At 46.9% G+C, this 14403-nt stretch overlaps 1 pseudogene; it reads right to left on the bottom strand.

The window, feature by feature from the left end:
• Positions 1–8082: 8082 nt before the first annotated feature.
• On the bottom strand, positions 8083–13506 carry LOC110205611 (synapsin-3-like; annotated as a pseudogene).
• Positions 13507–14403: the final 897 nt, after the last annotated feature.

Raw genomic sequence — 14403 nt, forward strand, 5'->3', positions numbered from 1 at the left:
CAGATACTCCAGATTCGAGATTTTTATTTTTCTTACAACAGAAAAGACCAAACCCAACCAGGTCATCATGGAAACAACGTGGCCTGCATTGAAAATCTGAATCAGAGCCTGAGGGGGGAAAGACTGTAGGGTCTAGAAGAAGGGTCTCAGGAATATTGCAGATATGGCTTCCTCCTCCTTTTGTTCCTTTTGAGGCAATGGCTTAGGAAAGTGGTAAGGGGACAATTAGTATCCTGAATGTAAGGGAATACCGTTCTCTTTCTGTTATAAATTGAGACCTTTTAAAAATGACTGAATAAACTAGATCGATAGCATTTTTCCATGGGCTATGTCACAAGAGTAGCTTAAGTGATTGGCTCTATATGTCACAGGTATATTTCCACTGTAATTTGATTAAACAAGCATACATTTAATGCAGTTTAGCTTAATTGGGTTCTGCTTTGTGGTTCACCCCTGAAGTTTTTGTGGAAGGAGAAAGGTAAAGAAATGTTCAGACCTGTATTTTATTTACCAATGCACTTTTTAGAGCTGGTGATGCAAACCATTCTCAAACTGTAATGGCCCTTTTTGAAGAAAACAACATGGAGACATTTGTAAGCAACAGAGGTCCTATGTGTGAAAGGGATGATAGTACAGTAGGTTTTGCAGTATGGTCCTTGAGGCGATGGTGATGCTGGCGGCCATCAGTTACAGGTCCCGTGCTTCCAGCCCCGTTGGCCGCTCGCTGACAGACGTGTCTGGTGTCTCCTAAGTTTGCGATTATGTGCACTTTGCCACGTTCCCTTTACACGAATCAGATTGCAAAGTTCCTTGAACTGCTGGGGGTGCAACAAACATTCAATAATTCCTCAGCTGTAGTGTTTTCATGGCTGAGTGTCTAATGCCCTTTTGATAGATGATGAAGCAGGGAAGGCAGGTCAGGTATGTGTGGTTAACAGCCCCACGGGGCACACCCCTCACAGGATCACGGGATCTCTGAGGCCGCCTCGTCCAACCTACCTGTGCAGGAATCCTCCTGTACTCGACAAGTGGTCATCGACCCTCTGCTTAAGATCTCTGGTGATTAAGAGCCCACTAATTCCCAAGGCCTTTGCCCTTTTAGCCAGTTCTCGTCATTAGGAAATCTGTCTCTAATTTCTACTCATTGTTGCTGGTTCTTCCCTTCGGGGACTTAGCAGGACCAGTGTAAGCCTCCTTCTGTACAACAGTCCTTGGAATGGTTATCAAGGTCAGCTCTCACATCTCTCAGAGTCCTCTCCAGGCTAAACATTCCTCATTCTTTCAGCTGGTTTCCAGGCCCCTCACTGTCCTGGTGGCCCTTCCTTTACCTGTTTCAGTTTGTCACTGTCCTTCCTCCAACATGGTACCCAGAGTGTGACATAAAACTCTAGATATGGGACCTAAAGGATCTTTGCTTCTAGTCCCTCTAATTTTCGATTTCAATTGAAATAGAGGTTCAGTTTACAATTCCTGCAAGTGAATCTCATGAAGTCGAAAAGGTATTGGATTGTGGGGATGCCAAGTACTTACCCAAGTCCACACTGTAGAAGGTGAGACCAGATGATGATGACCTTCAAGGACTTTCCCAGCTCTAAGATTTTGCAGCCTCTTACACAGAATGTGAAGGCAGTACAAGCACATTTTTTTCCCCTGGCACTTTGACTTTGCCAAACCTGGGTCCTGAGATAAGCATTGGCTTTCTAGCTCTGAATGAATCTTGGGAAGTTGAATGTGGTGGGGGTGGTGTGCCAGATAGGCCTAGTAAGAAAAGAAGCAGTCTAAAAACCAGGCAAGGACATGCCCACCTCTCTTTGGGCATGGCTCATTTTACAAACTACAGCAGGGGTCCAGTTTGAGTTAGGCACTCTAGGGTTCCTTATTATTTGGAGACAAAGTTTGGAGTTTTTACTGTTATTCAACATGTCTGCCAGGCAAGCATAGCTCCATAGACTAAAGGCTCACCTGGGCAGCTTACACAGTTAACCTGTGTCTTCCCAGTAGGAACATAGGATGTAAGTGTGTCTTCTATTCCGTATTAAAACAGTTAAAATCAGAAGATTAGACTGAGGATGACAAGGGAATATTCCTTGTTCCCCCGGCGTCTCCTTATTCACTGAGTGTGAAAACAAATGCACAGAGTATACCAGCTGGTTCTAAAAATAAGTCGATTTAAGGAAGTTTAGAAGGTGGCTGCAGACCCTAATGCATGGTGTTCTGACCTTTCATAGATGAAGATAGTAGTTGCACTCTTAGGAAGATTTGCTGTTCTTTGAACAGATAGATTATGCGTGGAGGCGAGCTGCTAGGGTCAAGGTGAGGGCTATTTCATTACTGCCTTTCAGGACCCTGACCAAAAATTCTTCCCAGCTGGTTCCTCCGACATGTCAGGCTCTTCCCCTGGACCCTTCCCCCACTTCCAGTGCAGAGTTGTCTGAAAACAAGACCTGTGTGTGTCCATGCTGTCATCTGCTTCTGCTCCTCACTGGTTCTGCCCTGGGAGGGCACAAGGGGTCCTTTGTGCCCTTTATGCATTGTGCCTTTTGTCAGCACTGATCAGCCTGGATTTTCTCCCATCCTGCTCCTCACCCATATCCAAAAGGCTGGCCCTTGTATTAGTCAGGATCTGAATATTAGAGAGCAGCACTTAATGCTAGCAGTGACTCCTTTGTGGGTTGTATCAGCCTTGTACAAAGCTTGCTAGCCCCAACCTGAACTCCCTCTAGAAGGCTCAGAAGGAAAGCCTGAGATGTGAAATGCCCTGGAGGTCTTTATCAAGGCGCTAGGTAAACCTACGGCAATGTTAGTCCCCAGCAGAAGTCCCCCCTTGCTCACTGAGGTAAATGACTAATTGCACAGCTAGCTTAAACAGCTGGGATTGAGTTTTTAAATGATTGCCTCTTCTGTTCTCCCATCTCCCAATCCCTCAAATCACTGGAAACCAGAAGCTTGCCTTCCCCAGTAAACCCAAGCTTCTTCCTAGACTGGAAGAAAGAGCACCATCTTCTCTTTAGGGAGATTACGCTCTTGGCGATGGGATTTTTCTCAAGCAAGATTTCAGGGACACTGTCTGCCTTGTTGTTCTAGCAGGATTAGTGTCATCTCAGAATCTGTGCAGGGTTTGGACAACAGGAACTCATATAGTTATGGGACCTCCTGACTAGGCTTTGGGTCCTGCCCCTTTTTTTGCCGCAGACCTTGGCAGACACGTCTTGTCTGCTTACTGGAACCCCTGACTGACTCAGGTATGTTTCTAGTGAAATGCTTCCCACCTGTCAGTGGCCAACAGCCATGTCTAAAGGCATCTAAAATACCAGTCGTGGTTGCCAGCTGGTGCAGGCTTCTGTGGCCTGCTTCCAATGGAATGTGGCTGCCGTGGCCTGCTTTTCCCGTTCCCCACTTGTTTCTCCAGTTTAGAATCGTTCTCTTTGAAATGGAATATCTAGCATTGATTTTCTTTGGCGTTAGAGCCTCCGTCTCACTTCAGTACTTTTCCTAGGTGGTTTCGCTCCGTCATTGATGCTTATAGGAAATCTCTTTTCTTCCTAATACTTTGTCATTTAATTTGGTTCACTGGTAAGGCAGTTGGCAGATGGGTTATAAAATAACTATCCTAGCTTGCCTGTTGGAACCACTTGAGGGCCCTCAATGGGCTGAAAATGCCCCTTTTATTTGAAGTGTGACAGAATTTTATTTCTCTGGAAAACTAGTTTCTGGGAAAGATGTGAAAGGGATAGGTGGGTGGAAGGAGCCAGATGTCAGATTTTCCTGTTCAATCTTTTTAACCTTCATATGATATTAAACTGTGGTGTCACACAATATTTCAAGAGGTTTAGGTTCTGAATGTGAAGAGGCATTTAGCGTTCTGGCATCTATTGGGGTATTCTGTTAATGGGGGGGGAGTCCCTTTTCTTGAAAAGTAGCATGTCTCTGTCAGGATCTCTGCTTCCTTCAGTGTTCAGTTAGGGAGCATTTTAACTAGGAAGTTAACACAGGGATTTGTTGAACTAAGGAGTGGAATCTCTGAAGGTAAGTGACCCAGGTAAATGGGTTTTCTGCCTTAGTGTACTGAGCCAGCATGATATCATACTGGTCCCAAGGTAGCCTTGGGTTTTGAAGGGAAAAGAACATTTCCCAACTACAGGGGAAGTCCTACAACAATTATTCCTTCTTTTCTAGATCACGTGGGTTTCAGTACTGACTCAGCCTCTGAATTTCTTGTTAAATATGAAACCTTGCCACAGTGAACATTTTTGTCTTTGGTTGTGCTCTTAAAAAGAAAAAAATTAACACACACACACACACACACACACACACACACACACACTAACAGAACCTGAAAGTAGATACTTTGTCATCCAAATATACAGTCCTTTTCTTCTGCTTTCAAAGTGATACTGATTAAAATTAGCTTAGAAAAAAGGGGGAAATGGTGAGAAGTGACACATATAGACTAACATGCCAGTAAACTTCCCTTTGAAAATCCAGTTTTCAAAGTGGGTTTAAGATTTCTCAAGGGAAAAATTCTTCCCATTTCTGAGATCATTACAAAGCAGTTAAAGGTAGCATGCATGGGAATGGGCCCTTAGGGAGAGCTGTGCTGCATTAGTGATGGGCCAAGGTATGGTCTATAGATAGTTATTGCGTGGCTTTTAAGAGCCCCAGGAGTGTTTTGTGATGCCTGCAGGAAGCTTCTTAAGTGAGTTCTTATTTACCCAGAGCTCATCTTGGCTCATCCAGCATTCTTCGGGATCACTACTTTATGCTTTGGGTCATCTGAGCTAGTGTGAAATTTTGTAATGGTGTGACTGCCTGCGTACCATGTCCTGTACTGATCTTAATTAATATGAGGCATCTCGGGCTGCCCGGAGACTTCCTGTGTTTTCTGTGTCCAAATTGACCAGAATGAATGAGGGAAGGACCATTGGTGCTGCCCACCTGGACTTCGAAGGGATAGCTAAATCTCTCAGGTGTAGTGTTACCTACCCCAAGAGAGGCAGACGGAAAAAAATCAGGTGTCACATTCTTATATATTACTGGAGGCAACACACTTCCACTTGATTGCCAGTGGCGTGGTGGTTTCTGAAGCCAGCTGTCCTCCAGACGGCGATGGGACAGGGATCTGCGGTGTGCCTGAACATCCCGCCCAGTAGCGCCTCGCTTCCCAGAGAGCTTCCTTCAATTGCATCGTAGTCTCCTTTACCTCCCTGTCTTTACTGTGAGAATGACAGGTTCTCCTGGGAAAGAACATCGTTTGGAAAAGCGTGGGCACAGCAGGTACAGTACAGCCTGTTCAGTTCCTCATGGGTTGAGGGATGGAGCATTCACGTCCGTGGGGTGATTTAAAATCTTGGTTTTCTAGTCACTACAATACGATTTCATCTTTCTTCCAAACTCCCCCCACCCCCAAAATGGCTAACCATCTTGATTTGAGCATCACTTCTTGACCTTGTCCTCCTCGAAGGAGCAGTGGGGTGCTGGATTGGGAAGGAGGATAGGAGGTGGGGACAAGGCAAAGGGTCCTTCATCAGTAATTAAATAGATGATCTCCTCCTGGGTAATGAAATTTAATTAAGCCAATGCATGGGGGCAGGGATGCTAAAATCTAGTCAGGCCCTTTCACAGAGGGCATTGTTCCACCAAGAGGAGTCCTGGGAGGAATGTGGAGTGGGAAATGGATGCCCAAGTCACCCAGCTCTGCAGGTGGGCATGGTGGGCAGGGTGGGTCAACTGCTTGCATAACTGGAGCTGAAAATAAGGGGTATGGTAGGGCAAGAGTGTCATTTGATGGGACCTTCAGAAGTCCTGGCAGGGACAGCCTGCCCTAAACCCTTGTATCTGCACCAAAAGGACAGAATGAATAAAGGGAAGGGAAGTGATTCTCCCAGAGGCAACTCAAAAAATAAAAGTATTAGGGCGATTCTTCACCTCCCTTACCCTAGACAATAGCCCCTTATATGGATGTGGGTTTTTTTTGGGTTCAGCTGGTGCCAACCAAAGCCAAAGTGTCCTGGGAGTGTCCTCAGTTACTAGTTTAAGACTCAGGTGCCAATGAGACTAGTGCTATGCCAGGACCATTGCCAATAACTGCAGACATGGGAAGTAATTCTAGCCAAAGGACAAGGAAAGGACCTCCTGAATCAGCCAGGTTTCTCATTTTTCGAAACTGAATTGAAGGTGGCGAAGGAGGCCAAAGTACCAGCTGTGCCTCCAAGGAAGCTCCAGGAAAACCATACTGAGTCAAGAATCTGTCCTTCCATGCCAACTACCTGGTCCCCAGCCACACCACACCTTTGGCAAGGAGGCCAGAGTGTGGCACGGCTGTTTGAAGGCTGACTTGAGTTGGGAGTGGTTGTTCCAGGCCAACAGTACAGTTGCCAGAGTAGGCAGGGAAAATCGCCTCTGGTCTGGTCTCCACCTCATTGGTTTGGCTTTGAAAGACAAGATGGTGGGGCTGGGAGAACAGGAAGGGGGTCCTTCCTACCTGGCTCTCCTGGAGATGGATTTCGGGTGACTGCCGAGCCTCCAACTTCCTGAGAGCTGCAGGGGAGATGTCTCTAGGTTTTGAAGCCTCTCCAGAGGCCGCCTCTCCCACCTCACCTGTACTCGGGGTCATTGATTAAGAGCAAGAAGGGGCCATGTGAGGACACTGATGCTCTCCCCTCCCCTGCAGGCCTTGTTTTACAGAGAAGGCAAATGACTCCTCTCGAGTGATAGTGGAAGAAGAGTCAGCATTCAAATCCAAGGCCTCTTGTCCCAAAGCCCCTACTTTACACTGGCCCCTACTGCCTCTTAGAAGGGAGTGAGGACTTAGGAGCTGAGAGGGGCAAGCAGCCTACCTTCCTCTGATGCATCCTTTTTTGCTTGTCTGCTCACCAGGACTCTTGGGGTATCCAGAGCACTGGCCCTAGGTGCTCTGTGGATGGAGCCCTCCTGGGGTGTGTATGTGTGCGTGACATTGGGCCCACCCCTTGAAGCGGACCCAGGGCCTCTGGTGGGAGATCTGAGAAGGCAAGGGTGGGCCATCCTAATGCAAGCACAGAAGTTCTTAAATACATTTTCTTTAAGGGGCCTTCCTCTTACCCTGAAAGGAGACTGGGCTGCCCAGACATGCAAATCTAGAAACGTAATGATATTGTTTGGGTCATGCATTCTTCTCATAGGCTCGCAGATTTAGAGTAGGAAGGGACCTTGGAAATCATCAAGTCCAGTCCCTTCCTTCATTTTACAGCTCAGGACACCGAGGCCCGGAGAGGAGGCAGTGTGGTTCAGGGGACCTGGCTTCACATCCCAGCTCTGCTGCTCAGTACTGTGCAACTTGAGGGCCTTCCTCCTCTGGGCCTCATCTTCCCCATCTATAAAAATGGGGTGGGGAATTTGGCGATTGGAAGGGCCCTTTCCCAGCTCTAAATCTGGGAAAAAGGCTTGTGGTGAGCCTCAGGGTAGAATCCAGGCTATGAATTCTGGGCCTCTGATTCCCAGTTCATTCTACTGCACCTCCCTCCCTCTCTCCTCTGGGATGCCACCAGGCAAATGCAATAAAGCCTGTGCATGCATGCATGGCTTGGAGAGGACTGTGGAGTGTTTGTAAGCCTGTCAACAGTAGGTAAATTAATGCATGGGAGCCTTTTAAAATTTTTTGTTTTGCAGTGGGTTGTCAGAATCCTCATTGCCTGGTGTAGTGTTGAGGTATGGCCACAGTGTCAGACTCATGGTTGGGGGTGAACATGCCTGAGGTTTGTTCCCAAAGGCAGGCCCAACACAAACCAGGAGGGGAAGTCTGGTCACGAAAACAGAGATTCTGGCTTGGGTGCTTTTTGTAGGAGAGCAGGCATCCCTTTGGAGCACTAATCCTGTTTCAGATAATTCTCCAACTTGCCAATCCCTACTGCCCAGTTGGACAATTTAGGACAACCATGAAAAGTGAAATTAGAACACAGTACAGAGAATCATTTTCTGGCTTAGAGAGAGGCACCCCCAAGGGACTCCGTTCATCAGACAGGCTGATGGGAATGGGAATGAGTGATGGGTGTGTGTGCTATATTTAACCCCACTCTTTGATTCCCTTCCCCCATCAGGGTGGGGTTAATCAGAAAACAGACGGGCAGAAGATTTCCTCAGGTGGTGGGTGGTCTCCGCTTTGGCGTCATCTTCACCGGGGTTCCTCACTGGGATGAGTCAGAGGTGCTGGGGCTGTTAGATTGCTGATAGATCAAAGGTTCGCCAGGTGCCTGTCCTGGTGTGGATGGAGCTACAAGGCAGCCTCTAGCAGCACTCCGATTCAATAATTCGACAATCAAAACGTTAATTGCCTCGTATGTGCTAGGCAGTGAGGGTCATACACAGATAACTGAGACAGATTCTGCTCTCAGAGACCTTATGGTCTCTCCAGTAGGGGAACTCAGACGTTCATGTTAATAGAGTATTAACTGGAATTCAATTCTAGCACAAGAAGCTGGAGCAGAGTGAGGACTGAGGAAGGCTCATTTCCTCAAGTGCTGAGAGCCTGGGGCAGTAGTGGTGGCTTTAAAGGTGATGGAGGGAGAGAGAAGTAGGAGATGAAAGAACACTTCAGTTTTCTGAAGGTGACCATTCCACACCTTTCTGGGTCTCTTCAACACCGACCTGACTCCTATCTCCTGAATAAGACTTTCCCTGCTTGTTCCAACTTTTTCTTAATTCCTGAAGCACTTCCTGTCTTGTAACACAGTCAAGGCAGGCAGCTGGTTTGGGGGGCAGGAGGTTAAGGTAGCAGCTGTTGTCATTAGGTGCTAGGATTTCCTAAAGGGCAGAATGTGGCTTTCAACCTATTTAGATGGTCAGCCTAGTCCTAAAGAATGCTCTCTTGGCTGCCGTATTCCCATATCATTTATCCAGGCCCGCTGTAGGCACCCCCCCCCCCACAAAGGCACCTACATGAGATGGGGGTGGGGAGGCACTGACTGCTTGGAATCTCCCACAAGTCCTTGCTGAGAAGGTCCTCATCTCTGCACCTAGGGCTGGGGCTGTGAGGTGGAGAAAGTGCCCTTTTTGGTGGCCTCGCTTGGGGAGATGCTGCCGGCTGCTCTGGATGGCTGGGGGAACCGGGAGACTGCTGTTGCTACTGGGGCTTCTGGCCTTGTGGTCAGAGCCTCTGCTAGGGAGGACCTCTGGATCATGGAGACTGAGAAGGCTGGGCTTGTCGAGGGCCTCTTAGAAGAGCAAAAACCCCCAACAATAACAAATGCCTTCCATACCTACGTGGGCAGTGAGGTGGTACAGTGGATTACAGCGCCAGACCTAAAGTCAGGAATACTTCATGAATTCAAATCTGGCCTCAGACACATCCTAGCTGTGTGACCCTGGGCAAGTCACTTCACCCTGTTTGCCTCAGTTTCCTTATCTGTAAAATGAGCTGAAGAAGGAAATGGCAAACCATTCCAAGTATCTCTGCCAAGAAAACCCCAAATGGGGTCACAGAGAGCCAGACACAACAACAAATGATACAAATCTATTTAATTGTGAGTGTATATAATTTCAGAAGGCAACCCTTCTCAGAATCATGTTTTTGAATAATTGAAGGCAATAAAGCAAGATGCAATTTTTTTCCCATCTGAGTTCACAGACTCCTCTCTGAAATCAATCCACAGACTGTCTTCTCCACCCCTCGGGTTAAGGACCCCTGCTCTAACCAGATACTAATCTACCTGAGGGCAGTAATCTGAAATGTAGAAATAGTTCCGAGGCCGGAAACAGATGTGTGTCAAAAGCTAACTTTGCCAGCCCAACCTTCCGAAAGGATGGTAACCACCTCAATCCCAGTTACCACTTTGCAAATGACCCCCTCTCTGTGTTTTTGTATCAGAACTCATAGGCAGATAGGTTGATTATTAAAAGGATGATTTTTGGGGGCACCTAGGTGGCACAGTGGTTAGAGCATCAGTCCTGGAGTCAGGACCTGAGTTCAAATCTGGCCTCTGACACATAACACTCACTAGCTGTGTGACTCAGGGCAAGTCACTTAACCCCAATTGCCTCACCAAAAATAAATAAGTAAATAAACGGGTGATTTTCTTTTGTGGCTAAGGGCAGCCAGGCTTTATATTTGAGAATCACATCTAGGTGTGTGCACATGTCCTCACATATGTGTTTACAGGCCTACACACATTTATCAGAAAGCTGAACTGTACCTTGAGGGGATGGACAAGGTTGGGGATGTTGTCTGAACTGAGGCCCAGCTGCATCTGTCCTTGGGATTTTATGAATTTCAGCTGTATCTGCTGAAATGGGGTGAAGAGGGCAAGGAGAGCTGAGACTCCAGTTACCGAAGCAGGATGATAGAATCGTAGTAGCACAGGGGAGGGGCTAGAAGAGACCTCAGAAGACACAGAGCCCAAGCCTTCATTTTACAGAGGAGGAGACTGAGGCCCAGTGACTTCAGAGGATGACAGACCTACAGATGGAAGGGACGTTGATAACCCAACCATCTGGTCCATCTTGCCCATTTAACGGAGGAAGATAAGGCTGAGAAAAATTAATTGACTAGCCCACTGTCATCCAGGTAGTAAGGGTCACAGATGGGATTTGAACCTGTATTTATAGTAAGCAAATGAGGTGATGGCCTGGGGACTCCTATTGTAAAGTTATGGAGATGAGGATGAATCTGGAGGTTGCCCAGGTTTCTGGGGGGAATCCCGTGGTCTGTGAGAGTCCCTGTTGGGGCTAGGACAAGAATGATTGCCTATAGAGATGAGAAGCTGGGGGATGGAGAAGGGCCCCAAACATAGACACAAAAGTCTCCATTGACTAATGTCTGTATGAGAGTGCGTGCACATACACACACACAGAGACACACACACACGTTCACATTCAGTACAGAGGGGTGAAGAGTCCCTGACAGGGCAGCGGGGTGGGGGCTGGATGGGGGACAAGGTCCACTTGTTTGCTTCTTATGTTAATGGATCACCGACCACTGTGGCCCGGAGTACAATGAGGACACTATTTTACTGCGGATGGAGGATGGGAATGGGGCACGCTTGTTCTAATGGGTCCTGCAGAGACTCTCAAACTGAAACACAGGAGAAGGGCTGCTCTGCCTTCTCCCCTTTTCTACAGCCTCTCCCCACTCCCACCCTCTTCAGGGAGTGACATCTTGGCAGTGAGTAGAAGGGGTTTCAGGGGTGTGGTAGGCCAGGGAAGGAGGCATTCCAACAACATTGAGGCTGGACTCAACCCTTGCTTCTGGCCTGCCCCGTTGCTCAGTCCTGGCCACTAGAGGGAAACCCCGCCATCTCCCCAGGGAATTTCCCCCTCCCTGGCCTTTACCCGGGGTTTTAGGAGCAAAGGAGCTGCTGCCCCTGGCCCCAGGAGCTGGCTCCTTTTGGAGACCACCAGATCTGCCATCAGCTGTTTGTCCTCTTCCCCTGATTGGAGGCGCGGAGCTGTCCATTCCCTGTAAGAAGAGAGAAGGGCTGGGAATGGAAGGTGATGGGGGCCCCCACTAGGTGGGTCCCAGAGAGCCTAGTGGTGGCCTCCAAGCCCATACCCTGGGTGGACACTAGATGGCAGGCTTCTCCATAGCAAACCCCTACCTGTTACAGGGATGGGTGGAAATCAACAATTAGAAATTGTAGTCCAGCTGCAGAGAGCTGGGAGCTAACAAACAGCTGGAGGGCATCCTGCCTTAGGCTGCTGTCAGCCCAGCCCTCCCCAACTCTGAGGAGGAGCCTGGTGATGTCCGATGGAAACCTCTGAGATTTCAATAAGCCTAGGTCCCCTGGACAACCTGGGCTATTTACAGATCATGGCAATGACGACGAACGCTAATAATCATTAATGTCCTACCTCCACCAACATTAATAATAAAAGGCAGCATGATGGCATGAATAGATGGAGGGGTTTCGGTATTAGAGAGACCTGGTTCAAGAGCTGTTCTCTCCTATGATTGCTGTGTGACCCTGGGCAAACCACTTGACCTCTTGGTCCCTCCTGGCAACTCGCTAAGACTACTGGTTACAGATGAATTGATGATCTCCATTAGTGGATAGAGTTTCCACGGCAGGAGTTCTACACACACACACACACACACACACACACACACACACACAACACACACTCTCTCTCTCTCTCTCTATATGTATATATAAAATTATATATATATAATTATATATGTGTGTGTGTATATGTATATGTATATGTGTGTATATATATATGTATATATATATGTATATATATATATACATATATATATATATATATATATATATATATATATATATATATATCCATGCTATATATCCCAGCCTATAATAAAAGGTCCATAATAACAGAAAATGATAAACTCTAATAGTAATAGTAGGGAGTGGGCTGGACCTGTAATTTCATTGATATAGGGAGCTCCATTGAGGGAGGCAGATAGAGTGCTGACCTGGAATAAATTCAAATCCTGCTTCATGACCTGGAGCAAACACTTAATATTCCTGTGGCTCAGTTTCCTCATTTGCAAATGACTCAGTATCCCTTAAGGGCCTTTTTTTTTTTTTTTGGCTAGGCAATGGGGTTAAGTGACTTGCCCATGGTCACACAGCTAGTAAGTGTTAAGTGTCTGAGGTCAGATTTGAACTCAGGACCGCCTGATTCCAGGGCTGGTGCTCTATCCACCACACTGCCTAGCTGCCCCCAAAGTCCTTTCTGAAGCACTAAATCTATGAAATTCTTTTGGCCGATACAAATCAGCAGCTTCTCTGCAATTAAAGCTTAGAGAGCTACCGAGATCACTGAGAGGTTAAGTATTAATAGATAGTTAGCTTTATATAGTGCCTACAACATATCAGGCATTATGCTTTGCAAATATCACATTTGATCTTCACAACAACCTTGGCAGTTAGGTCTTTTTAATTATCCCTTTATTACAGTTGGAGAAACTGAGGCAACAGATTAAGCAACTTGTCCAAGGGCACACAGCTAGCAAGTGTCAGAGGCTGGATTTGAACTCAAGTCTTCCTGTTTCCAGGCCTAGTGCTCTATCCATTGCGCCACCCAGCTGCCGAGGATCACACAGCCAGGGTATATCAGAAAGAGGATTCGAACCCAGCTGTTTCTGGTCCTGAGGCCAGATCTCAATCCACTATACAATGCTGCCTTTCATTATAGCAGGCCAGTAACTTGTCCTAGGACCATTCCTATCTGACCTCTATTAAGAAAAGAATGAGATGAATAATAATATTTATACGTTGATCTAAAGTTTACAGAGCATGTTTGACATCGATTATCTCGTTTGTCTGGTCGTAATTCAAAGGCGCTCTAGCCACGAGGTAAGCAGTCTACACGACACCAGAGAAACGTATGGGGTTTCAAACTCTATCCTGGTTGAAAAATGAGGCTTAAACCACAGAGTCTCTGGGTTAGAAGGGACTTCAGAAGTCATCCAATCAACCTGTGCCCAAGCCAGAATCCCATCTAGAGGTCTGTGACAGGCATCTTCTAGCTTCTACCTGAGGACCTCCAGTGGTGGGGAGCACCTTACCTCATGCCTTCACGTATTCTCCTTTGGGACAACACTCATAGTTGGGTGATACAGTTGAGGGATGGTACATTTAGCAAGGTTCAGAGTTGATTGACCCATAGAGAGGGATTAAAATAGATTGGGTCAACGAGGAGGGAGGAATCTGCTGGAGTGACACGTCAGCCTGTCACCCCGAGTTGCTCTACATTTCCACCGATAACATGGAGGATGGCATGTTTATCAGCTCTGAGAATAATCCAAGGATGGGAGGGAGAGCTAACACATTGGAGGCAGGGTCAGGAGCCAGAAAGATCTCAACAGGCTAAAATAACAACATCAATAATAACTGACTTTATATAGCACTTAACTGTGTTCCAGCCACTATGCTAAGTGCTTTACAATTATCTTATTTAGTTTGCATTGGATATGATGAATTTTGGCAGTTAGCTCTGGTTGAACCCTTTACTTACCTTCAAAATCTCAAATGTCCAAGCTCAGAATAAGGAAGATGTAGCTAGATAAGAGTGGAAGACGATCTGGGGGTTTTGATAGATCTCGGTTGAGTCTGAGTGAACAAACAGTGTAACGTGGAAGAGCTAATGTGGCTTAGGTTGCATTAATAGAACTTTGTGCTCAGAACTAGGAGGTGATTTACCATAGTAGTGAAACTACAGCTGGGATACTGTATTCGGCCCTGGACACATTTACAAACTTGGCTCTTTATCCGTTCTTGAAGAGAACCATGACATCAGGGAAATGATGCCATGACATGCAATTGGATTTAAATGAGAGGGGGCCGTGCAAAGTCACCAGCTTCACTTTCTCCTCGGGAGCCATCTGGGTCCAATGGCCGGCTATAGATCAGGACAACTCGACAAGGCCCAGGATGCAGTGGGGGACCTTCACCTTTTCAAACTAAGGGC

Source organism: Phascolarctos cinereus, unplaced genomic scaffold (assembly GCF_003287225.1).
Source record: "Phascolarctos cinereus isolate Bilbo 61053 unplaced genomic scaffold, phaCin_HiC Scaffold_1;HRSCAF=81, whole genome shotgun sequence".
NCBI lineage: Eukaryota > Metazoa > Chordata > Mammalia > Diprotodontia > Phascolarctidae > Phascolarctos > Phascolarctos cinereus.